Raw genomic sequence first — 27,344 nt, 5'->3', positions numbered from 1 at the left:
CCTTACAAAAATCTTAGAGCCAAGGACTATATAATTGGAAGGGATCTGGACTCTTTTTTGCAATAATAGGCACTGAGCTCAAGTCTTCCTGAAGGATTATTCAGGCCAAAACAATACTAATACTGAGAACCAACTGATGTGATGACAGTGGATTATTTCAATTTGGGGATTGTTTACATTTCATCAGATGATCAGTTGCTAGAGTTTGGAGTTTGGCAAGAAAAGAAGCAAACCCCTGGTTCTCCCCAGATCATTGTTTAGTCCTTGCTACACGCATAGTAGACAAGCAGTATGTTGGTCTGCGCCTCTCTATAGCTGGAGTCATAGAAATGAGGGATGGAAAACCAGTGTTAGATCATTTCTGTTCAAGATTATTTCTCTTGCTAAGGCAAGCATTTTACTGCCGAACAATTACTTCTTGCCCAAAGCCACAGAAGAGGCTGGAGAGCGCCAGGATTAGAACTCAGGAGTTTCTGGCTCCTTCTTTCCTCCTCAGAGAGACAGACCATGCTGCAGTAAAACAACTTTATCCAAACATTAATGAAAACCAGTTGAGATGATCTGACCAGTTCTCTGTTGGTTGCTAAAATACCTCTGGTGGTTTGGACCAGCCGTATGGACCTGCAAGTGCTCATGGGGAAACTTTCCCAAGGTTCAGTTTTTCTTTAGCAGTACCTTCCTTTGATTTTTAAAAATTAATTAATTTGTACATTTATTTATTTGTAGACAGGAAACTTGTGAAGTTATGTCAATATTTGTTCATCCATAGTATCCTTTTTCCAGGGTCCCCAAAGCCATTTATGAAGGAAAGATTCAATGTTATTCTTCAGCCAAAGGGCACAGAAGAGGGCTAGTTAAAAGTGTTTCCCACTGAATTTGATTTCCACTGAATGCAGCAGGGAAATTGTTTCACTGCAAGGATATGCATTCCAAATATGAGTTGGTTCAGTGTATTATCAAGATTTGAATAATGGGCCTCTTCAGGAACCAAGGCAGGACAAAGAGATGCAAAACTGAAGCCACTGTGGGGGAAATCTGATAAGACAGAAAGGGCATAAAACATCCTGAGCATTGCCCCCTGCACACACACACACAAACACACACATTATGAATTCATAGCCATGGTTCTCATGTCCTGGACTTAAAAAAACCCTGAAGAGCTGCTACTGAGTGGGAGTGGCTGAGCATTCATGCTGGTCCCATCTGCTTCCTCGCTCCCGCTCAGGTGACCCACGACTCTGCCGCTGGGTTGTTGTCTGGGCTTCCAAACTATGGGTTACAACTATGGGCTCTTCTTCTGTTAACAACCCACAAATCTGCTTTCAGGCAATGACCAAAGGATGGCATGTCCCTGGGTTGCTTACCACAGCAGGAGCAAGAATGGGTGGTTGGGTGGAGAAGAGCTGGCCTTCTTGTTGTTCCACCCAGGGTTTGTTTAAAGCCTGGATATTTGTGACCAACAAACTACTTTACAGACTGTTAAGGGGTCAGACTTGAAGCTAAATATCTGTCTACAAAGGTACAATTCTGTACGTGCTTAGACTGAAAAAATCCCATGACTGCCAGCACTTCCCAGCCATCATCCGTCTAACAAAGGTTTAGAATTGTGTCCTAAATTGATGTGTTCTTTTTTCTGCTCCGCAGTCATGGCCAACCTCTCCTCCAACCAACTCATGGGATTCAGTTTCCTGTTGACCTTTTTACCTGCTGAAATGGACTGTTAGCCATGTCACAGACAATTCTGAGCTATTCTTTTGAGCTACTCTATTCGTTAAATGGGACTGCAAGTGGCGCAGTGGTTTAAAACGCTGTGCTGCTGGGCTGGTTGATCGAAAGTCGCCGGTTCGAATCTGCACAACGGGGTGAGTTCCCATTGCTCCGTCCCAGCTCCTGCCAACCTTGCAGTTCGAAAGCATGCAAATGCAAGTAGATAAAAAGGTACCACTTCGGTGCGCAGGTAACAGCATTCTGTGCACCTTGGTGTTTAGTCTTGCCGGCCGCATGACCACGGAGACTGTCTGCGGGCAAATGCTGGCTCCCTCGGCTAGGAAAAGGAGATGAGCACTGCCCCCTAGAGTCAGGCATGACTGGGCATAATGTCAAGGGGAAACCTTTACCTTACTCATTAAATGGCTCAGTTGGAATGGCAAGAGAAAGAAATGTATCTAATGCTTATTGTTGTCAATGCACACATGAACATTAAGGCATCATGTAGTGTAACAGACTGCCATTTTTAGATGCTAGAGAAGTTCATTCCAACTGTTGATAACAGAGATAATTAAATAATTTTGGGGGGTACTGATACATGATTACATAAAAGAACAAATGCTTCCTCTAATCTAAAATAGTGGCAACTAAAAAGAAAATTTATGCAACAGACAGCAGGCAGTTACTAAAGTTACTAAGAGCCTTTAGTAATGTGTAATAGTGGCAAGTTGGACATTGCCTCTTACCAGATGCGTACATTGGACTTTCTTTCTCTACATTAACCGGCACCTCCTTTCCATGATTTCAGGTAGGAATCCTTAAAAGCCTTACCTGGAGGTGCCAAGGATTGCATTTGGGTTCTTATTACAGACTGTTTGGGAAAAGTTTTCTTCCGAAAATCAAAATGTTGCCTAAATTAGAAGCACCAAAGAAATGCAAGCAGACAGTAAGTGCGTGTGTGTGTGTGTGTGTGGGGGGGGGGTGATTTGAGCAGCATATGGCTAATAGTAAGACCATTAAAAAGTCAATGCATCAGAATTAAAAAGCAACAGCAAGGGATGTAGTTGAATGACAAGCAAGTGAAAAGAGTATTAAACTAGGATAAAGAGATCACAGAGAAGCTGAATGAATTGTCTGTGTTTGTCTTCACTGCGGAAGATGTTGGACAGACACCTTTGCTTGAACTGGTATTTCTAAGAGGGAAGTCTTAGGAACTCAAGTAGATAGTGATATCAAGAGATGGAATCCTAGACTTTCTTGACAAATTGAAAATACACATGTCACGGTGTCCTGATGGGATAAATCCAATAATTCTTCAAGAACTCAAATAGGAAATTGCTGATCTTCTAACAAAACTGTATGATAACCCGTGTGCCAGAGAATTAGGAAAATGGGCAAAATAATAGCAACTTTTAAGATGGGAACAAGGGGAGTGGGTGACCCAACAAATTACAACCCTTTTAACTTAAAACCTGTACTGGGCAAATTGGTGGAAAATGTTACTAAAGATCAAATTATCAAGCATATAAAGGAGAAGTCAAGCAGAAGAAGTATAAACATGGCTTCTGTTCCACTAACAGTGCTTTGAGAGTGACAATGAGCATGTGGTTAGGGGTAACTTGGCACACATTGTTTAGCTGGTCTTCCAAAAGACCTTTGATCGAACTCGTCAGCAAGCAGTTTTGAGCAAACTTAGCAAACATGGGATAAAGGAGAAGTCCTGTTATGGATCAGTAATTGATGAAAAACGAGGACACAAACAGTCAGACTAAATGAACATTTCTTCCAGTAGATGTGGGGGGCTCTTCAAGGATCCGTGGGGCTCTTCAAGGATCCGTATTGCAGCCAGTGCTCATTAACTTCATAAATGAACAGGAGTTGACAAAACTGAATTATTTAAGGTGGTTAAACAAAGAACAACAGCAAAGACTCCATAAGGAATTCTTCAAATGCTTTTTCACTTCTTCATAAAAGATCTAGAGGTGGAATGAGCACCAAAGTCAGCAGCTCTGCTGGTTTTCTGTGCATGTCCTGTCATAGGTATTCAGGGAGGCTGGGAAATGGCTAAGCTGTTGGTGGACCCAACCCTGAATTCTCAGTACATTAAAATATAAGCTAGAATAGAATTCCTATCCAGGCAGATATTGAAATTGCAACAGTCTTTGAGGAAGTTACATTTCTTAGGGGATACTGGGTCTTTCATCCAGGTGCATCCTGGTGAAGGAACCCTCTCACCTTCCCTTTCCCTATGACTTCCTCTGGAGCTTAGAGTATAGCTCCACCTAGGTAAATAAGATTTTTAATAGAAAGAGGAGGAAATTCCAGGTATAACTCTCAAATCCAATTTACCCACCAGTTATTTTTGGAACCAATGTTGTTAAAATTAGCCTGCATAGCTATAGATCAGGACAGTGTGTTAAGTCACCTTTGCTAAGCTGGAAAGGTGTGAGCCTGAAGTCAGATGGGTGACCACATGTGGAAGCAGAGCTGGGGGCTGGACTTGATGGTCTTCCAAGTCTTCCTCTTTTCTGTTCAAAAAACATAAGAGCACTGCTGAATTAGAGCCAAGGCCTATCTGTTTCTACACTTGCCAACCAGCTGCCTGCAGCAACCCAACCGACACAATGCCTCTTGAAGCTTTGCTTGTCTATAGCATGCTTTTGTCTATACTGGATAGATGGCCATGAGTACTTTGAAAACAGAATGATCATTTGGGAACTATGCGGGATCAGAGCATCAAAAGCATGGAACGTTCAGTGCTACAAAGGAATACATTTTGTTATAGCAGGACCTGATTATTATTTTTATTGGCCCACATTCCAAAAGTTGTTAATTAAGCAAAACTCCCTCTGGTTTCTCTGGGAATTTTGCTTGTATGAATGCAGAATTTGGCCAAGTTGTTGTTGTGAGCTATTGACACTATATCTGAAGCAATGCAGTACCCAAAAAATAGCCCACACTTTCCTGAGAAACCAGTGCATTCAACAAATGGACAGTTCCAAATGCACGGAGAAATGCCTTATGAGTAAATAATGAACTAATAATTTGGGCTAGGATCCATGGAAATGAGATGAATACTCATAGCTGAAGCATTGCTTGCTGTTTTCATCTTAGCATTTCCTGTTGTGAGGAGAATGGTGAGGCCTGGTTCTTCTCCCTTAGGGCAGACATCCCTATCTGCTCTTGCGAATGAGATCTGGAAAAGCCTGTAGCCCTTCTCAGGGATGAGAGGACTGCAGCCTCATTTGTCTGCTCCTTTGGTGCAACATTTCAATTCCACTTTTTGACCCTAGCAAGGACCGCCAAGCTGCTTTACAAAAACCCATGAAAACTTGCATAAAACCAAATGAAACAATAACAGAACATTAAACCCATCTCCCTCCCTCCCTCCCCTTTTCATGATTTCTAGCCCTCTTGAATACTGGATATTTTAAAAAATACTAAGCTAAAATTACCACCAAAAAGGAATATTTTATAAATTCATCAGGTATCTCTTGCACCCATTTTATTTTACTTTTGTTATTCACATTTCAGAAGGAACATAGCTTAAGTGCCATTTCTATTACAATCAGTGTGTACTGGCTTTCTGTTTGAAAGCATGGACCTGGCCAGAAGCTTTGCTTTCTTGAGTCAGTGCCGAATGCTTCTCAAGAAATTGTAGTCTCGATCAAAATTCTCACCTTGTTTTAGGTTTCATTAGAAGCTCAACAGCCAGTGCTGGTCTTTGAGAAACTGTGGAGAACCTTTAAGCAGATCATTCTTTTTGATGCAGCAAATGCCAATATCTGGTTTTGCAGCACAACCAAGTGAAATGTTATGGTTTTCAGTAAGCTTGGAGGATCATTCTCTCCCTTTATTGTGCCAGACTCTATTCTGCTATATTGCTGATCCATCCAGATTAACTCAGATGAAATCCTTGGTATATAAGGGTGCAGCACTCTCAACAGATAAAGGACTCCACAATCTTTTCCTCTGTGGCCATGGTTCTGTCTGCAGGATCAGTGGAGGAGCATCCCAAAGAACCACGGATGCTGTTTAGGGGCCCAAGGAGGGCTGTTTCTAGATAGCTTTAGACCAAAGATCCTCGTCTTATTTTCCCAGAGGCAGCCTGTCAGAAAATGGGGTGATCCTCTGAAGTACTGATATTGTGAGTACAGGTATGAAGGTAATAATACTGCTGGGATGTTTAAAAACTTGGATGGGGTGCTCATATTTCAACTTCCTGCTTGGTTACTATTGATGCTAGCCCAGTGGTTGCCTTTCAGTCTTGTCTGCTACACAGGGTTTTTGTGAAAATGAAATGGAATAACCTGAAATATGCTAGACTGGGTTCCTTGGGGAAAATATAGGATACAGATGGAAAAAAATAATTAGTATTTTCCTAGAGGAGTGACATTTTCCCATCATTCCCTTCAATACATGCCTGTTTGGGTTACATACTCATCCTCTTGCACCTGACCCAGTGAGGGCCATGTTGTAACTTGGACTTTGGGCAAAAGCACTCCCTTTGCAATGCTAGTGCTTCTCCAGAGAGCTTAATTGCCCTAAATTGCTGACTTTGAAGGTTTCTTCCTCAGAATAAGACAGTTTGGGTGAAATAGCCCTGAAGATCCCCTGAACTTTTGTGGAATGGGCAGCCACCTCACTGCCAATGCTGACGAAGGATCCTCTGATGGAAGCATTGGGAAGGGGCAGCAGATGAAGAAGGAGGCGATGGGACCGTGTGTGGGGGCAGGTGGGGGTGGGGGGAGAAGGCAGTACATTCCAGCAGACAGAGATCTTGCGCCAACCCTAGCCTTGTTTTATTTATTTATTTATTTAGAAAGCTTCTATGCTGCCCCATTCGCTGAAGCCTCAGGGAAGCTTACAACAGTATTTCATTTGCCATGCCCCATAAAACAAAAAAAAAAAAAAAACATTGGTCTTCACCCTCAGGCTACATTCTAGGGAAGCATGACTATCCTTGGAAGTTGACTGGGGAAACCATTTTGTCAGAAGTATCTGGGATCTGTGGACAGTTGCTTTGTGGAGTGGCTCACTGACCTGGCTTCACAGTGAGGTAACCTCAGGCCCTGGCCGGACTCTCATAATGACCACTGGGATCCACAGGGTCCTCTGTTCTAGTGGAGCTTGTCCAAGCAAAAAGGTCTTCCTACATGTTACAGATTCCTTAGTAATAACCAGGGAGTGACCAGATGGCCTTCTTTACAAAGGACAGTCTTCTATTTGACAATGTTTTCTGTTTGAAAGGCTGTACAGTCCAAATCTGGTTCAAAGTTCAAGGGCATGCATGCATGCATGCATAAATAAATAAATAAGGTGAACCCAGGGACCTTAACAGTTCATATCTAGATAGAGCAGGGAGATCTGGACAGTCTTTTCCTCCATGTTGTATTTCCATTTAATTTATATTTATTATGCATAAATAGTATGTATTAATATATTAGTAAATGGAGAATACATATATTTATAAATAATAGATAAATTATTTATTGATATTTTATTATTTTATTCTTTAATAATATTTATGAATATTATATGTATTCTATATTATTTATAAATTTGCAGCTATGCAAATATTATGCAAACTGCTATTTCCATTTGTTCTCTGTTACACATGTAGACTATAGAACATGCCCTTATCTATAATATAACTCCAGAATCTGCTGCAAACTCAAAACTGTTTTGGGGCAGACCTACAAAGGGAACAATGTGGGAAGTGTTTTCTGAAGCTGGAAAGAGTAAAAACCACTGAACTAGATCATGTAAAGTACTCTTCCTCAGCCTAGTGCCCTCCAAAAGTTGCAGGACACACTCCCATTAGCCTCAGCTCACATAACGAAAGGTCAGGAATTCTGGGAGTTTTAGCCCAAACAGCTGAAGGCTGGGGAAGGCTGGCATCCTCCTCATTGTGCAAAAGGAGCCCGAGGATCAGTAAGAAATCCCCAGTGAATTGGAGCACTGTTGTGATTATTTATCCCAGTCCTAGTATCTGTGGGATGCCTCCTAGTGGAGATAGTGCTATAATCCTAAATAGTCTAATTTCACACAGTGAGGGTGAGCTAAGGACAGATTTTCCAACCTCAGCTATAAATTTCCCGAGCTTTTGTGGGCTTCAGTTATACCCTTAATGTTGTTTGAACATTTTTCAATGTGGTTGAATGTATACTAGAACCAGTTCTTCTCTGACAACAGGATTTATCCTGGCTTCTTTTCCGATACCACTGGAAACTGGAAAGAGGCTCAGGAGTGTGAGCTTGTTCTCTGAATGTTGAAAATGCTTCTCAGCCAGCATTTCTGTGCAGGTTTGGGGTAGCAATGCTAAAATGCTGAAATTAAAAAAAATGTTCATTAAGATGACAGCCCAAATATGAACAGTGCAAATATTGTTATCACAAGCCAGCCAACTTGGCATATGGTAAGCAGAATAAATTGATCATAAGAATCTGTTTTCTTTCTTTCTGTGCATTGCCATATGCAGAAATCGACCAAATGGTGGTTTTTGAGAATCAGACACTCATTGTCATGTGTCCTCCTTTACAAAGTACAGTCCTCTGTTTTAAGGGCTGGCAGAGGGCCAATCTGTATTTGAAGGGCTAACTTATAAATTCCTGGTTTAAAGATCTAGAACCTTAAGAATCATAGAATGGAATCATAGAATAGTAGAGCTGGAAGGGGTCATGAAGGCCATTGTGTCCAACCCCCTGCTGTTCCAGGACACCAAGTTACACCATCCCACTCAGATGGCTGTCCAGTTCCTTTTTGAATGTCTCCAGTGTGGGAGAGGACGCCACCTCTTTAGGCAGCTGGTCCCACTGTCGTATTGCTCTGACAGTGAGGAGTCTTTTCCTGATGTTCAGCCTGAATCTGGGTTGTCACAACTTGACTTGATTATTCCATGTCCTACACTCTGGCACCAGCAAGAAGAGATCTTGACCTTTCTCTTTGTGACAGCCTTTGTGGCACTTATAGAGGGATAAAATGCTCCCCCCTCCCACCCCACCACTCCAGTCTTTCCTCTTCTAGGCTGAACATGTCCAGTTCTCTCAATATCTTCTCATAGGGCAGTGTTGACAAACCCTGGATCATTTTTGTTGCCCTCCGCTGGACCCTTTCTAATTTTCCTGCATCTTTCTTAAGTCTTGGTGCCCAGAACTGGACACAGTATTCCAGATGAGGTCTGACTGGTGAGGAGTATAGGGGAACCGCGACGTCTCATGATTTGGAAGCAATGACTGTTCTCCATCACCTGTGTCACCTGTGTCACCTGGTCACAGTTCATTTATGTATTCATGTATTTGCTACTACAGTGCATGTAATGCATGGAAGTGCTCCTGAGAATGCGCAGGGCTGGACAGCAATGCACACGTTAGCCACTCGCTGCAGGGAAGAGTATGCCCCGTGTACATAAGTCAGATTCCATACATGCATAATGGGTCACACATCAGCCAAGGGGTATGTCCAGCACCTCAGTCTCTAGGGGGCAGAAGAAGCCAAGCACATGCTTGGAAATGCCTTTGGTGCTCTCTTAGTCACACACAAAATGGACACAATGCCATATTCCTAGTGTACATTTCTAGTGCTTCAGTTTTCAGAAAACAGGATTAGCCTCGTGTGCGATCGGAACATGCTCAGTGCCCACAAATATACACACGCAGAGTCAGATCTAAGCATTTCATAGAAACACTTACATAACATCACAAAAGAACTGAGGAAAAATGAAACCCTTACAAGCAAAAATAGAAAAGATTACACAATAGGTTGTTCCAACTTGTTTGTGGTTCAGTACATTAATAAGTTTCAGAATACTGGTGTTTTTATTCATTTAGACTCCCTTTTCCAAAGTGTGCGCGCGCACGTGTGTGTGTAAAACCAGGAATTGGTACCTCAAAAAAAAAAAAAAGAGTCTATAAAACAAATGCTATGGACTTAAGAGTTTTTCTTTTTGAATGGTTACCTCAGTGGAATTTATAGGCCTGGTTTTTCACATGGATGGAGAATCAAAACATTAAGGAAAGTCAAAGGCTGGGAGCCAGACAGCTATGTTTAAGCAAACCCAAGAACTTTTATTATTACATTGCATTTGTATATAATGCATATAAATAGATGCACAGTTAGAGAAAATAGAAATAGAATTTCAACCCATCTCTCCATGCTGTGGAAGTCTGAATGGCTGCCATTCCAGCCTGCTGTCCAAAGGCTAAACTACCAAACTTCTGAGGGCTCATTCTCTTTAAATCAGACTTAGACTTGGCAGCTGTTCAAACAGGGAGCATCTTCAGATAGACATCTGTCCTCTGTAAAAGAGCACTCAGGGCCACACTTCCATCAGCGATCTTTTCCACCAGCAGAATGCATGTCGAGGCACCACAGGCTTATATTAAGGAAGATGAACGCTATCAGAAGATCCATTATTGGTATTGTTATTACTTTTATTAATTATATTTCTATACTGCTCAATAGCCAAAGCTTAGGTTATTGCCTACCCACATTGCCAATGCACCTGTGTCAGAAAATAACCAAGCTGGAATACAATAGTAATGATAAAGTAAATGAGTAATGATTTGCTGCCTTTCGTGATATCAAACATTAACCAATTTATTTGTTAGATGTACATTCTGCTTTTTTATTTTTAAATAACTCAGTCTTAGCATTACGGTTAGGATTGGGTTGAGAGTTCATGATGGGCCCGAAGTCACCCAGTGAGCTCCATGGCTGAGTGGGGACTAGAACCTGGATCGCCTGCGTCCCAGTCCCTGCTCTTAACCACGGTGCCATGCCGGCTCTTATTTTCCTCATTCTGCCTAATGGCAGGGCTGGCCCTGTTCCATCTATCGCTCCTCAGGCTGGCCTAATTGCCATAAGCAACCCAAACAGTCCCTTATGGTGGGTGGGTGGTGGCAATGTTTTGAGCATTCATAGGTCAGTGGCTGTGTAAAAGGTGTCAGGATTGATCCTCAGCATCTTCAGTTCAAAGAATGTTACATAGCAGGGCTGTAAAAGACCTTTACTGCCTGAGAGTTTTGGAAACCCAGAGCCACTCATCACAGAAAGTATTACACTAGACTTGATATAAAGTTCAGGAGTTCACAGAGATGCCAATGAAAAAATGTCCAGTTCAACTGATACATCTCTCGATCCTTTTTAATGTTGCATAGAATGCTGGGTAACTTTTCTCAGACTCTGCATCAAAAGTGGGCAGCTTGTGGTCCCCCATGTTTTGGCCTATAGCTGCTATAAGCCCCAGGCAGGTTACTCAACAGCAGGGAATCTTTGGAGTTGTAGGTTTCAACTTCTGGATGCTGCAATTTGCTCAGGCCTGCTGGATACTGGAGTTCACAATCTGAGAGAGTTGTAATATCCCAATGTTCTTGGCAACCCTGCTGGCATCCTGAACATGCAGGGTCTTGTTTTGTTTTGTTTTGTTTTTACATTATACATCTATCATGCATTCATTGTGTTCTACTCCCAGTTGTTTATAGGTTCTTTGAATGATGTTCTCACCCTCCAGTTTTGCTTCTGCATCTTATGAGCACTTTTGACACTTTTTTTTTAAAGATCAGGGAAAATGTGGCCTTTTATTGTAAAAGTGAAAGAAAGAACAATTTCTTCTTGAGTAATTGTTCTATTCTTTCATACTACAGGGCCAGCTAGAGGTTATATAGTGGAAGAGCGGGAAAGAAAACACTCTTCATGTAGCACTTGGATCTGAATTCTGTAACCATATCAAGAGTAGCTACAGCTAATTCACAACTGATTATCTGTCCCTTGTTCACAGTTGTTGAATTGTTCTGTGCAATCAGTCAGGGCAACAAAAATGTCTTGAACTGGTTTTCTTTGTAGAATTGTGAGATATTACAATACATTCTGGGTGTGGCTGCTCTTAGACACAATTTAGAAACTTCAGCTGGAACAGAAGGTAGATTCCAGCATGATTTATTTATTTATTTATTTATTTATTAAAACATTTCTATGCCGCCCCTTGCCGGAGCCTCAGGGCGGCTTACAACATCAAATAAAATACACAATAAATTAAAACAATAACAATTAAAATATATACAGTAGAATAAAATAAGCCGCCCTGGCCAAATAAAATTCAATAATATTAACATTTAAAATGCTGCTTAAATAAAAAGGTCTTTGCCTGGCGCCGAAAAACAAATAACGACGGCGCCAGGAGACCTCTCTGGGGAGCGCATTCCACAACTTAGGTGCCACTGCTGAGAAAGCCCTCCTCCGAGTAACCACCCTCCTAATTTCCTTCACTGAGGGCTCCCGGAGGAGGGCCTCTCCCGCTGATCTCAAGGGGCGGCTGGGCATATATGGACGTAAGCGCTCCTTCAGGTAACCAGGACCCAAGCCGTTTAGGGCTTTATAGGTCATCACTAACACCTTGAATTGGGCCCGGACGTCAATGGGAAGCCAATGAAGCTGCTGGAGAACTGGAGTCATGTGAGCATAACGTCCAGTTCCCGTCAGCAGCCTGGCAGCTCTATTTTGAACCAATTGAAGTATCCGGACCATCTTCAAGGGTAGCCCCACGTAGAGCGCGTTACAGAAATCAAGACGGGAAGTCACCAGTGCATGAGTCACTGTTGCGAGGCTGTCGTACTCCAGATAGGGGCGCAGCTGATGAATCAGCCGAAGCTGGAGGAAAGCGCTCCTCGCCGCTGCTGTTACCTGAGCTTCGAGTGAAAGCTCCGGGTCGAGGAGCACTCCCAAGCTGTGGACCTTATCCCTAGGAGGGAGTGCAACCCCGTTCAGGACAAGGTTCAATTCACCTTCTCCGAAGCCTGAACCGCCTACCAACAGGACCTCCATCTTGTCTGGATTGAGCTTCAGTTTATTGGCCCTCATCCAGCCCATTACCTCGGCCAGGCACCGGTTCAGTACAGCCACTGCCTCACCTGGATTGGTGGAAAACGAGAGGTAGAGCTGGGTATCATCAGCGTACTGGTGATTCCGCAGCCCACACCTCCTGATGACCTCTCCCAGCGGTTTCATGTAGATGTTAAACAGCAAGGGGGACAAAATGGACCCCTGTGGTACTCCATGGCATAGCTGCCATGGTGCAGAGCCATAGTCCCCCAGCACCACCTTCTGGAATCGGCCATTGAGATAGGAGTGGAACCACTGCAAAGCAGTACCTCTGACCCCCAATCCCGCAAGCCTGTCCAGAAGGATACCATGGTCGATGGTATCGAAAGCCGCCGAGAGGTCCAGGAGAACCAACAGGGACGCACTCCCCCTGTCCTTCTCCCTGCACAGGTCATCGTACAGGGCGACCAAGGCAGATTCAGTACTGTACCCGGGTCTGAAGCTGGACTGAAATGGGTCCAGATAATCAGTTTCATCCAAGAAATGCTTCATAATGCTTGTGAAGACCAGGCATTTTGAGCATAACACATCAATGCTCTACCAGTTGCACATGCTACCTCAGCTCAGTTTGATGTTTTGGTTTTGACTATGAATGATGTAAATCAGAGTAGGAACACACCGTTCATGCACCATCTGCAACCCCTACTAGTCCCAGTGTGGTTCTTGTCATCGCTCACTGTGCTGATCCCATCCCATCCCTTAGGGGAAAGGGGCACTGTGAAGAAGTCATGGTTCACCACTAAAATTCAGCAGCAAGTTTTCAAGCTAAGGTTGTTTCCCATCTAAATGTGCTCATGCAGAGTCTCTTGGGGGCAATGAAGGATTAGCACAGATGTCTCCTCTTCTCCCTGCTTTTTTGCTGTGGCAGTGATGGTGGGAATCTGGCCCAGGGTGGGTGTGGAGGAGGGCAACCTAGTCCCTGGAACTTCTGAGGGGACCAAGACCTAAATGGTGTTCCCTGACCTAAATGGTGTTATTCAATGGGCCACCTCAGAGGTCCTGCTTGCAAGCTCACCACCACTGGGTAGCACTAGTGGTGATCCCATATCATTAGAAGACCTGGGAGAATTATGAACGGCCTTCTCTCTGTCATTTTCTAAGCAGAATTTAAGACATTTTATTATTTAGCTCTGTGTTCTGGCTTTTAAATTGCTGCTTTTTAAGGTTTGGAATTGGATAGTTTTAAACCTATTCTTTAAAAAACCTGCTTTATGTTGTTTTAATTATATTTTATAAGCTGCCTTGGGAGGGACATGTCATTAAAGTGACCATATACATGCTTAAAATCCATGAATGAATCAGTCAATCAATTTCTCTGATTTCTGTCATTCTGCTTTCACAATTATTCTTACTCTACACACCCACAGCACTCCAACATTTGGAATCCATTGTCATTTCCAGTTGCCTTTCCTCTCTGAAATGATCTCATTTAGCTGGAGAAGAGTCAGATATAGACAACTAAAAATGGTCATTGAGAACATAGGAACATATTCCTAGTTGAAAAGACTGAGATTCTTTCATCTGAGAAATAAATGCACATGCACAAGGAACGATAACAGTCACCCCCAGATATGTAAAACTTATGTACATCTCAGAAACAAATCATTCTTTATCTCTTCATGGCTTGTGGAATATAGTTTTTCACCAGTTTTTGATTTTTCTCTGCATACAAATGCACTTTGGACCATCCAGTGAAATTCAGTGCACTTTTACATACATAATGCAAAATGGATGCATTGAATTCATAGGTGATGTGGCAAATGAATCTGCAAGTGGATTTCACCCAGGGAAGATTGCTTTAAAACTAGGGACATCTGTCTTTGGAAGCATCATAATGTACATGCGGGTACATAGGAGAAAAAGAGGATCCAACTTCTGTCATGCACTGCTTGTTGAAATTCAGTGGTACATCTATGGCCATAGATGAGGAAAGAGCCATGCATTAGCCTGCAGATGTGGCCCATCAGGGCACTTCTGCATTTATGCCCAAGCCTAGCTTTTCTCAACTGTGGGTCCCTCAGTTGTTGTCAGACTACAGTTCCCATCACTCCTAGCCATAATACCTCTGAGGACCCAAGGTTGGGAAAGGCTGACATTATTTTTTCTAGTTTTAATGAAATGGTTTAGGAAGTCAAACAACAAACAAGAGGGATTTCTCTTTTTGTCCTCAACATAAACAAAAACAAAAAGCAAAAAAACAAAAAAAAATGGAAAGGAGTGTCTTTTATTTTATTTTCAAAAGTAAATTGCAAGAATTGGAGACATTTCTCTTTAAGTGCGCAGTCAATGGGGTGAGGAGGAATCTCCTTAAAAATCACTCTGTGACAAAACTGTGTGTGTTGGGGGGGTGCATGTGTGTGTTTGTGTGTATAAAATATGGAGTGTTGTTACTGGCTATGCTACTTTTGCCAAGTGCTGATACAACGCAGAGATGTGCTGTAATCCTAGGATTTTAAATGTATGGCCTCTTTCCCCCTGAAGCTGGGAACAATTAATCATCTGCGTCCCTCAACACACCAATAAAGAACAATGGCAACTGTCCCATTCTAGCTGATTATACGCCTTGTTGACCCAAAATGACTCCAACTTAATGCTGCTCTCCTTTCAGAAAGTCATTTAAAACAAAAGCAAGTTGTGAAAGTAAGCAAAGCAATTATTCATGCAGTAAAAACAAACAAAAACAAAAAGCTTTGCACATGAATTCAGCATCACTGTAGTACTATGGGAAAAGATTGAACAGCTATCGGATCCCCAGATGAACTCAAAGATGTACAGTAACAGAAATGAGCATTTATCAGCGCCCCTTGATTGGGGTTTTCATTGATTAAAGAAACAATCCTTCAATGATCCATCTATAGAAAGGGAAAAAATCCTCTGACTCCAAAACCTTGCAAGGACTTTGAAGCACACATTTCAAACTATGTTCTATAACTATCTATGTTCTCAGATGCTGAAACTGAGAACAGACATTTCAAACCAAGTCCTTCTCATTTATTTGAATCTCAATGAAGGGTAATAAGGTAATGCATACAATACCAAAGAGGACATGGCAACCTTTACAGAACTAGATAGGCAAAAATAAGAGCGATCTGTATTGTTGAAAATAAGCAGTAGAGAAAGCTACAGAGGAGCAAAGGGAGAAGACAAGGATAAGGACAGGAAGTTGAGCAAATGGAAGGCTATATTAAGATTTAATTAGGGTTGGGAATGAGGATTAGGCTGGTGGGGCGTGCTGGGGAGGCTGGTGGCTGTACTGTCAGTGGGGTGGCTTACCCATTGCAGGTTTTATTCTGAGCATCACAGAAAGTACCCATGGCACTCTGCAGTCATCAGCCTCCCCTGGGGTAGGGTAAACCAACAGGTGGGAATCAGAAGGGAAGGGAAGCAGATGGTGCTGCATACCTCTTAGGGAAGAAGACAACCAAGAGAGAATGAGTGGGCTGATTTAAAGAAGCCACCGATGGTCAGCTGTTCCCAGCTGCTCAGTTGCCTGGCAGGAAACTCTTGAGTGGTGGAGAAAAGATGGCTGAAGAATGAGCACAGTCTGGGCAAGTTAGCCATAAGATCATACAGGAGCACTGCTAGTGGTCTATTCAGGCTGTATCCAATAGCAGCTTTGGAAAGAACCCATCAGGGCATCTACACTCACACAGTTGACACAACACCAGTGCAAGCAACCTGTGGTGCAAGGCCAGCAGTGTAGGCTGGGAGGATGAGAGTCTTTGGAGAGCCCATCACCTCTGCTTATGGACGGTCTCTTTCACTCACGCTCTATCAGTTATGTAAGTGCAGCTGCCATTTTGGAAATTGTCCTTTACCTGCACATCTAGCATGTATGAGTACATGAGTAGTTCTTTATACTTTCCATTCCTCAGATTTGGCCAATGGCCATACTGGCTGGGAATGATGGGAACTGTCAGCACACCCAATGCATCCAGAGAAACCAGGTTGGGGAAAGACACTCATAAAGTTTCCCTCTATTTCAGTGATGGTGTGATGGTTCAGGAAGATAATTCAGAAGGAGTCCCAAATGTCTTAATGCTCATTGCTTAATATGAAGCCTTTTGGAAGAGTTCTTCTTTCGAAGTTATAACAAAGTGTTTCATTTTGTCAATTACTAAATAAGGAAATAAAAATGCCGTGAGTGGAATGAACCACAGTGACCCAACCAAATATCTTGTTCCAAATGCCAGAAAGAAGATTTCTGAAATATCTCTAATAATTCCATTAGCTAGAAGATATATTTTCCCACAAGAAGAAAACTGTGAGAAAGGTCAGTTGCTCTGTATTTCTAATTTAAAGTTGTGCTCATGGATTGATTGATCCCTATATAGAACAACTCGTCCATGCTTAATACAATCTCAGCATGACCTCTTACATTTCTTTAAGACAGTGACTCAAAAATTGATATAGTTAAATAAGGTAGATGAATGATCCCCTGAATAGCTTGATCCTATTTTCTAGAATGCCCCCAGAACCTCCTGAATACTGCATTTAGTCATTTTAGATCTCTGAAACACATTATCACAACGGCACACTAATCCTATGGAGCATAGCATCAGAATAACTTGGGGTGCAACCCTATGCATCTTTAGACAAAAGGGTGATGTTAGCAGGGACTTGCTGGGAGATATGGGTTTTTTTCTGTCTAAACATATATAGGATATCACATTTAGTAAACATGATCTATTTCTGTAAAGCATTGCCCGGGAACCTGTGGTCCCACCTGTGGTTCAAAAGTCTTCAAAGGTCTTTTGTACCAAAATATGTAACAACTAATTGTACATTAACTGTGGCTTGTTTAACACATGATCAATCCATACTTTTTGGATTCACATGTCACAGAACCAACCTCCTATCAGGCTGATGAGAGGCTGCTTATTCAAATGACAGCACCACAAAGAAGCTGGGCAAATCATGGGTTAGTTAACACAGAGTTTGCTACCAGTTTCTGCCCATTATGTCATAGCCATCATGACAGGTAGCCATTAACAGGCTTAGCTTTCATGGCATGCTTAATTTTTTACTCCTGCATCATGTCTTCCCTTACTCTGCCTTTGGAAACTAAACAGCCCTCCACCTTGTAACCTTCCCTTATGAAGGAGTTGGTCTAGACTACTGATAAGTTTGGCTGACCATTTTTACACCGTTTCCAACTCTGCAATATCCCTTTTGAGGCGCTGTGAACAGAAGTGGATACACCCTGTATCTCGACAGTTGTTATAGCAGGGATCACCTCACCTTCCTTTAGTACCTTTTGACTCCATCCTCATCCAGTGATTCACCTGCTTTCCTGGCTGGTTTCCTGCTTCTGATATATTTAAAGAATGGTTTAATGTTAGGTGTTGGCATATGATCCTTGAAATCCATTTTTGGTTCTCTTTCCATCTACCCACATTTTTTCTGTGTACAGTTGTGTTTCTTTTTCTTTTTCCTCTAAATTGTTCTTTAAACACATAATCCTACAAAAGTTTGGACAGAGTCTTCTGTCTAAGCTTGCACAGGATTGTGCCCTGAACTGGTAAATTCTTGCTTGAAAACATACTGCTGAAGTTGGTAGAAGGGAAAGAGAATTTAAGAACATTGTGGCACCCAAACATGGTGCCATGGAGATCTAGGAATTCCAGGTTTTAGCCCCTGCTTAGCCATGGAGTTTGGGCCAGTCAGACTCTCAGCCTAACTCACAGACCCTCAGCCTAACCTACTTCACAGGTTGTTATGTTGATTAAGCTCCTTGAAAGTAAAAAAGGTGGGATAGAAATAATAATAATAATAATGATTATGATGATGATAATAATAATAATAATAGCAGCAAAGTCAAAGGTAAATTTGAATGTTTGAAAGATAAATTGTAAGGTCAGTTAGAAGAACAGGACTTGAGATGTGACATGAAAGAGTACTGGGGACCATCCTTGCGGCTGTCCATAACGCACTGAACTCAGAAGGGTACAGGCACTTAGTAGAGAACACTCTTTGGTTCCTTCACACTCCTCTCTCCCTCCAAAATGGGCATGTCATGAGTGGAGCCGACTGGAGCCAGGGGTCAGACTAGATGGCCCAGGAGACCCCTTCTGACTCAATCTGTTTCTATGTTTCTAAAACCTTGCTTTATCAAGCTGTATTTTATTCTTATTCATGTATTATATTTATATTGCAGCTCTGAATCAGGCGGTCCAGATACTGGTCCCAGATCAGCCATGCCGCTCACTGGGTGACTTTGGGCCAGTCCCTTTGAGACTTTGGTTCTCAGCCTAACCTACTGCAGAGCCTTGTTGTTGTGAGGATCAAAGGGAGGGGTCAAGAATGACGCAAGTTGCCTTGGGTTCCTTGTAAGAGGAAGAAAGGTGGGATATGAAGGCAATGTAACAATGATGAGGGGACAATGAGGATGCACTAATTTATTAGCACAATAGCACTTACCTACAGGTTTAAATGTTCAAAAACAGGCTTCCAGGTCCAGTGCAATGTACTTCATCCTAAGCCTTTATTTGCTTCAAATACTGAGGCCAGGGAGAGAGGAGGTGGTTCTTCACCCAGAATTTTTACGTGTGAGAAATGACCAGCAAACAAGCATGCTAGAACTGGCCACCAAGAAGCAACAGGTGATGAAGCTGGAAAGCTGGCAGTGGTCGAGAAATGCTTTGGAAATCGCAGTGCTGACACTCTGCTGAATGTCAGCTTGAACAAAAGCAGTGGGAACGAGGGACTCAGCCTTTGAGAGGCGAACATCTGCGGTCAGCGAGAATGATGAAGAGCAGTGACGCAGGAGAAACCCACCCACCCAGGTGTTCCCCTGCCAAAGCAGCCTGCACTGAAAGACAGGCTCACTGGTGTGGGATTTTCATCTCTCCCTGCTCCTCCCTCGCCCTTCCTGTCTTTAGATCAAAAGGAAATCAGCAGCAGCAGAAAAGCAGCCTGCCTTTTAAAGCAGAACCCTTTCCGCCAAGGCAAAGATACTGCTGCATCTGTTCTAAGCAGCCACTTTAAAAATAATCTTATGATAGCATGGGGAAAACATCTGGTCTGCATGCAACAGACCACCAGTAACACAGTGGTGGAGGAAGGGAAAGGGAGGGGGAGGGTGGGGAGGAGGGCAGCCAGTGTCAGTGGTGAGAGCAGGAATGGGAGCAGATGGAGGGCAAGTTCCCTGCAGAGTGGCCCAACTAGTGTGCAAGGGAAACGCTCATTTGCTGCCTTTTCCTTTAACTCCTCCGCTAGAGGCAGACAGATTCTTCACCCGCTGAGCAGTGTCTATTGGCAGGTATCACCCAACATGTGTGGCTTTGAAAAATCCCAAATGAGAAGAATTCTGTTCAAAACTATGCAGCCCCAGAGATCCTCCCTAACCTCGGCTTCCCCTCCCCCACACATTCCCTTTCTAGATCAGTCTGGATTCTTTTTCTGGACAGAAAGAAAATACTTCACTAGCTAGCGCAGAAAGAGGTAGGCAATACCTCTGGGGCAGTGGTGCATTTGGTCAAGTGTATCACCAAGTGGCAGTGTGGTGCAGTGGTTAGAGTGCTGGCCTGGGACTCGGAGACCTGGGTCTTAGTTTCTGCTTGGCCATGAAGCTCATTGGGTGACTTTGGGTCAGGAACTTCCTCTCAGCCCTATTCACCTCACAGGGTAGTTGTTGTAAGGATCACATGGCCAGGTGGAGGATTATGCAAGCCACCTTGGGGTCCTTCGTAGGAAAAAATATAAATGTAATAAGAATTAAAATAAAATAAATGTAGGGTAGAGTGTGATTGCTAGTATATGTACAGCCAAAAAAAAAAAAAAAAGTCAGGGAGAGCAAGGAGGCCACAGTGAAGGGACTGCCTTTGTCATGGCACCGTTTCATTTCAAATTTGATTCATTCATACTGCAGTACTTATATGCACTTTACTTCAATGGGACTTACTTCAATGGGACTGTTACTTCTGAACAGACATTCATAGGACTGAGTGGTAGTATTAAAATCTAAATCTCACTGAGTATTAAGAATGCAAGAATCATGTCCACAGCGCAATTACAGAACTTCAGTGTGAATAATGAAGAAATTATCAACGATTTCACGTACTTTGGCTCAGCCATCAATTCAAAGGGAGACTGTAGCCAAGAAAAACAAAGAAGACTGAGACTTGGAATAGCAGAAGTGAAGGAACTAGAAATGCTCACCAAGTCTAAGGATGTTTTATCAGAGACCAAGGCCAAGATCCTTCATGCTATTGTATTCCTGATCACAATGTATGGATATGAATGCTGGACATGCAAGAAAGCTGATAAGAAAAAAAAAATTGATGTGTTTGAAACATGGTGCTGGAGGAGAGTTTTGTGAATATCCTGGATGGACAGAACAGAAACAAGATCAAATCAATCCGGAGTTTTCCATAGAAGCAATCATGACAAAACTGAATCTGTCGTACTTTGAACACATCATGAGAAGGCCAGATTCACTGGAGAAGACAATCATGTTATGGAAAGTTGAAGGCAGAAGATGAAAGGGAAGATCAAATATGAGATGGATTGGATCCATTAAGAAAGCCACAGCCTTGAACTTGGAGGAGCAAAATGGAGCTATGATGACAGGACGTTTTGGAGGGCTTTCATTCATAGGGTTGCCATGAACTGGAGACAACTTGACAGCACATAACAACAGCCACAAAAGATGCAATTCACTTGTGGATCCAGTTATTTTTGTACACTGACAAATACTGTGTGTGTGTGCGTGTAAGCAAAGTTCTCATTTGATTAAAGAAGTTATAGTACTTTAAGGATATAATGCTATAGTTTCTGGGAGGGTAGGCCAAGGGTGATATGTAATATCAGATCCCTCCCTCTGAGGAGAGAGAGAAAGAAGATCCAGCCTTCAAAAGGTAGATCAAACCTTGCATAATTCCTCCCATTCCCTGTAGAAACTTCAGAAGTCTTTGCCTCTTCAATGCCAGTGCTCTGAAAGCAGGAGGAAGAAAAAGATGCAGTATGCTGCATTAATGAGCATCTGGTGCAATCCCACACAGCTTTTCTTACATACTTATGGTGCCTATGACCCACAGGTTTGCTGAATTCTTTGTGTTCCAATCATTCAGTTTTTTAAAATTCTGTCTGATTAATTAGAGCATCTCCAGAGCTGAAAGGTGCAATTTTATGCAGAAAAATGTCCCAGAACTCTCAGCATTCCGCAACCAGTATATCTGTCTAAATATGCAGAGAATTAGCCCCTAAACTGATAAATGTTAGTACCTTCTAAAGAAAAAAGGAGATAAATTAATCACACTTTTTGGGGGCAGGGGCAAGGGGCAATGCTTCCAGCCCTCAAGTCTTTTATGTTGTGCTGCCTCAGAGTAGAAACTCTTTCTTGAAATATCTGTGGCCTTTGGGCAGATTTTCTGAAAGATTATGCCAATCTTTATTGGCAAAACAATAGTAGTTCGTGCTTGAAGTGTGAAAGGGAAGGTTTAAATGTATGCGATGGCCACAGGCAGAATAGGAGAGATGATGGGGGAGATGATTCTTCCCTGGCTGCTTCTGGAGCATGATAGCTGGAAGCAGAGAGCCATGTTCTTTGAATGGACAAGCAATCCTATAGTCCTTGGAGAGTGTCTGGTGGACCATGGATTATATCAGAGCCCCCCTCCTGAAATCATAGTCATTTCTACAGCTTAGGGGGTGAGACTCAGTGAGCTTCATGGCAGAGGGAGGACCTGGACCCAAGTCTTCTTGGTTTGCAGCTCAGCAGTCCAATCACCATCCCACTCTGGCTGACCAAGGCAATGGTCATTCATGTTTTAGTCCTAGTGCTTGTTGATCACTGTGGATACTGTGGCCAGACCATTTGATCCAACAAACGTTCATAAGGTGAATAATTTCCCTCCATATGAGTCAGTTTTCTTGATCATTTGCTGCAAAAGTTTTATGAGATTGCTTTCGAAAGGTCCAAAACCCTTGCTTCTTTCTCAATGTATTTGAATTGCCAAGGGACGTTTCACCATGATTAGTGCTGTGGAAACTACAAGTCCCAGGGAATGATATGACAAAACACATGTATGCAAAACGCACCACTTCGCCATGCATTTGCTAACAAATGGGAGACGAGCCTTGGAAGACAGATGAAACAGAGAAGTCATAGATCATCACTACTCCTGACCTTTGGCTTGACTTGGATTCAGACTTAAATATACTCAGAGAAGACCCACTGAAAGCAACAGATCTGGTATAGGTGGAGGTGAAAGCAAGTGCCACCAAGACTATCACTGTCTGATAGACTGAAATGAGTCTGAAGTGGGTCTACTGATCCTGCATTCAACCCTTATATGCTCATTGTAACTCATTTTGTTTCACCTGCTTGACAAACTGATTGAGATGCCAAGCTGTTGAGATTTGTGTGCATATGAGAGACAGACTTGGTGTCATTATGATGGAAGCAACTACATTTAGCAGATGAGTCACTGTGGTATTGCATGAGTGTGTTACCTAGACCCAGAACATGGGAGAAATAAAGGCAAGTTCAGGTATACTTGTTCTATCACCAATTAGCCACTGGCGAATCTGATAGATGTATAATTTTTTAAAATAATAAAATAGCATATTTGTGAGGAAGATTCTACTCCAACCTCATCTTGTCATGCTAGTTGTCTACTTATCCAAAGGTTCTATTTTAGCTACTGTGAGCACTAGTTTTAGCAGAAAGATGGAATACATAAAGTGAATATTAAAATATGATCATCTTCCTGAACTCAAAATGGTGCACTCCCTTCTGTCAGCTCAGCATTCTTCCCCCATCTCAGTGGATGAGATGAGAATGTGCACTGTGCTGCTGGTGACTTGAGTCTTTTATCCTCCCGTTCATGTGCAGAGGGCTGTAGGTGGATTTGAGGAAGCAAACAGTGCAGGGAGAGGGGGATAAACTGCTGTGCAGTGGTCTCCACATGCACTGGGGTGACAGACAGAGAAAGTTGCATACTCTGCTCTTATTATGTGTTGAACATCAAATCCCATCAGTCATCAGAAAATGCTGGGAGTTGTAATCTAAAACATCCGGAGGGCACCAAGTTCATGTTATGCAATTAGCACAAGCTGTAGTCTATCTCAGGTTGTGCTGCATGTGGAGACCAGTCCTGAAACATACGGTGGGTGATGTGCTCAGCAGATGCTCAGCCTCTCTGCCAAAGAGCCTCACAGCTCTTAAAGCTGAGGCTGTGTGATCTTTATGTGTAGTCGGCAGCCAGCAGCAGGGAAGGGTTGTGAGAGAATCAGCAATGGCTTTGTTTGATTTGGAGCCCATGTTTTAAGTAATACTTCATAATTGCACAAGAGTCCTTAGTACATTGCTCCAGCATGCACTGCAGCTCCCAGTCGCTTGGGCCATCTGTCCAAAGTCACCAAGAGCGCCTTCTGCTGAATTGCTAAGTCAGTCTGTGCAATGGCAACGCAGCGCTGTTGACAAAGTGACTGTTTCTGGCACTTTGGTGTGTGATTGATTTCCATGGGAATTTTCAGTGGCATTCCTCTTATGGAGCTGGCCAGAGCAATTCTGGATAACCTGCCAGCTCCCCCTTTGACATACATCTGCCCACAAGTATTGCTTGGTCCGATTCGTTACAATGGCCATTCTTGCAGCTGCTCTTAATTACAACAACGCCTCTGGTTCTAGCAGTCAACAAAAGGAAGCATCAACTCCCAAAATGATATTAAATGCTGAAGAAGAGGAGATGGAGGAGCTATGTATGCTCTTTACAGGGCTTGGCTCTCAACCCCTGATATGTGAGCTGATCTTGAAAGTGAACCGATATCTGCGTCATCTATTTTAATATACTTAGATCTCTCCTTTTTTCCTGCAAGGAGCCCAGAGCAGCTTACATAGTCCCCGTATGCCTCCATTGCTAATGTCAAAGGTGGTTCTGCCTATTTTTGAGTGTTTTGATGAAGCTTTTATTACAGAATTTTACAGGGCATCCAGTTGATGTCTTTTTCCAGTGGTAGCCTTCCTGTATCAATTCACCACTTTTTCCATGTTCTCTCTTACCATAGAACAAGATTGGCTTCGCAGTGTCTTTTGACAGTAGGAGCTCTCCACCTGAAAACACCTCTTGCCTCATTGGTGAAGCAAAAAGCAACTGACTGCAGAGCATCCCCTGGAATAACGCTACATAGCAACATTTGCCATTGAGTTATACTCAACAAGAAGCCTCATCTAACCCTGGAACTCTGATTGCCATTGCATATGTTAGAACACTGTTCATTTCATTTGCTTAAAAACGTAATGTGTGAAGAGGCCCTAGCTTTGATTCTGGTTGCATTCTACCCCACATTAGATGGTACAGGCAAAAGACTGATCCACATCTTTGCAGAGTTTTTCAATTTTTTCCTACACACAATTTGACAGCTATGAAGCTTTGATGCTGTGAATTGATGCGCTGCTTGGAAGTGGGAAAGTGAATTAGCCTAATCAGGCTGTCTTTATGCTTCTGAGCCTGATTCAAGATGCTGAGTTTAACCTATAAAGCCCCACCATGGCTTGGAACCTCAGAACCTGATGGAAGACCTCTTCCAACTCTGGTGTATCCAGACACTGTGCTCCACATCTAAGGACATTCTCCAAATGTTACCTCTGAGAGGGCCTCAGCTGGTGGCAACAAGGAGTTCCTTCTCTGTGGTAGCCTCCAAATAACTCCCCACCAAGGCCCACCTGGAACCAACCATACCGTCTTTTTGGAACCAGGTTAAGACTCCCCTTTTTGCTGAGGCATTTATCAACTCTAAATAGCACCTGGGAATGGGCAGTATTGCCAAATGTTTTCTTATCCAGCCTAGTAGCCTAGCAGCATGCACTTGCTTAGTAATTAAAATGTGGGTTTAAATGTATTAATATTATGTTTTATTGCTGTTTATTTAATTGTTGTTTTTTGTATTTATTTTATTTAATTAATTCATGCATATGTATACCTCCCATAAGCTGAGGCTCTCTTATATCGCATCTTATTGCATTTATTAGCTGTTGTCCACTGCCTAGAGAGCTTTGGCTATAATAAGTAAATATAAGTAAATACATTCTATCTCTCCCAAGGTAGATAACCATAAGTCTCCAGTTTCACAGGCTTACAAGTATCCAATGCAAGTGGCTGCAGCAGGTCTTTTTATCTAGACAACATTTTATTTATTTCCATTTCCATTTACATGTTGCCTACTACCCAAAGATCTCTCTCCAGGAGGTTTACAATAAAAAATATAAATACATATAACAATAACAAACAATAAAATACTTCAAAATCAAAATTTAAAACCTTATAATAACAACATAACAAACAGATCAAATTTTTAAAAGGTATTAAAAAAGAACATTTTTGTTATATTATCATTGTTGTGATTTGTTGTATTTATGTTTTTTTTCTGTTTAAAAAAAATAAAAGGGGGGGAAGGAACATTTTTGCTTGGTGCCGAATCTATAATAGAGACAGCACCAGGTGGACATCCCTAGGAAGGCTATTCCAAAGGGAGGGAGCAGTCACTGAGAAGGCCCTTCTTCTGTTTGCCATCTAGCTATCTAGACATTTTATCTAGACATGTTTCAGCTGCCAACATTTAGCACCAGGAAGGAGGGATGGGAGGAAGTGGGGTCATCACAAGGAATCAGCACAACTCAGTGGCCCAGGCTTCCTCCCTCCCTGACACCCCTTTCTTCCACCTGAGGCCCAGGTGTATCCTTGTGTGTATCCCTGTATGTGTGTGGGGTGGAGGGGGGGAGAAGGTGTTAGCCAGCACAGTTCTTTCCACCATGGTACTTGGGCTATAAAAAATCCTATGGTCACCAGACCATGTAGGGAGGCCCTATCCTACCTGTCTTCTACCTGGTCAGCATCAAGGGTAGGTATGGTTGGGCCCCTTCTGAGGGCTCCCATCCAAGAGGAGCTGCTGACAAGAGGCTGCTGGAGTTGCTCCTCTTTACCACCTGCTTCTTCACCTGGCTTTTGTTTTGGTCCAGATAATGGTGGTGGCGGCGAGGAGGAGTAGGAAATGCTATTGCCTACTGGCTGCTTGCCCATCAAGCAAAGCAATGGTAGCAATGACAAGAAAGAGGATGAAGATTCAGCTGGGGACCTTGGTAGATTCACTGAAGGAGGAGGGCCATTGCATCTGCATTGTCCAAGGCAGATGCTGGCGCCAGCACTGTCTGTGTTCTTTGCTATTGTTGTAAATAAAATTTGGGAAGCTGTTAGAGGAAATTAATACCATGCAAGCATTCCAGCTGTTCTGAAGGTTAAATTAGAATATAAAAATCCAGACATCTAATAACATCCATGCCTGCCCTAGAGAAATAATTAGAAGCATTTGAATATTCACTTTAACTTACTGTGATTCTGGAAGGACACCAATTAGGTTGGGTAATTTGGTGCAATTTCCTGGGAAGAACATAGATAAATGTCATATAGCACAAATAAACTTTGAGACTGTAGTCCAAACAATTTCACAAGACATTATCTACTGGAAAGCAACACATTTCTAACTGTTGTCTCAGATGAAGTATGCAAACTATTTTCAGATTCCTCATATCCATACCTCTCTCACCAGCCAGTCTTTTTACTGGCATTATCATTATCAATACAAGCATTTGTTCTTTAAACATTGGGCAGCTGGTATTGTATCACAAAAGCCAGAACCTTCCCATGACCCTCCTGTCTTCAACCTGGATCAACTAGTTTCAGCTCCTGGTCTACCATACCTTCTATCCTCGCAAAGCTTTACCGCGGCAATATCCCCGGAATCAGAAACTGGCAATC

Source organism: Varanus komodoensis, unplaced genomic scaffold, assembly GCF_004798865.1.
Source record: "Varanus komodoensis strain SLA01 unplaced genomic scaffold, ASM479886v1 scaffold39, whole genome shotgun sequence".
Classification (NCBI taxonomy): domain Eukaryota; kingdom Metazoa; phylum Chordata; class Lepidosauria; order Squamata; family Varanidae; genus Varanus; species Varanus komodoensis.
This window is presented reverse-complemented; position numbering follows the sequence as displayed.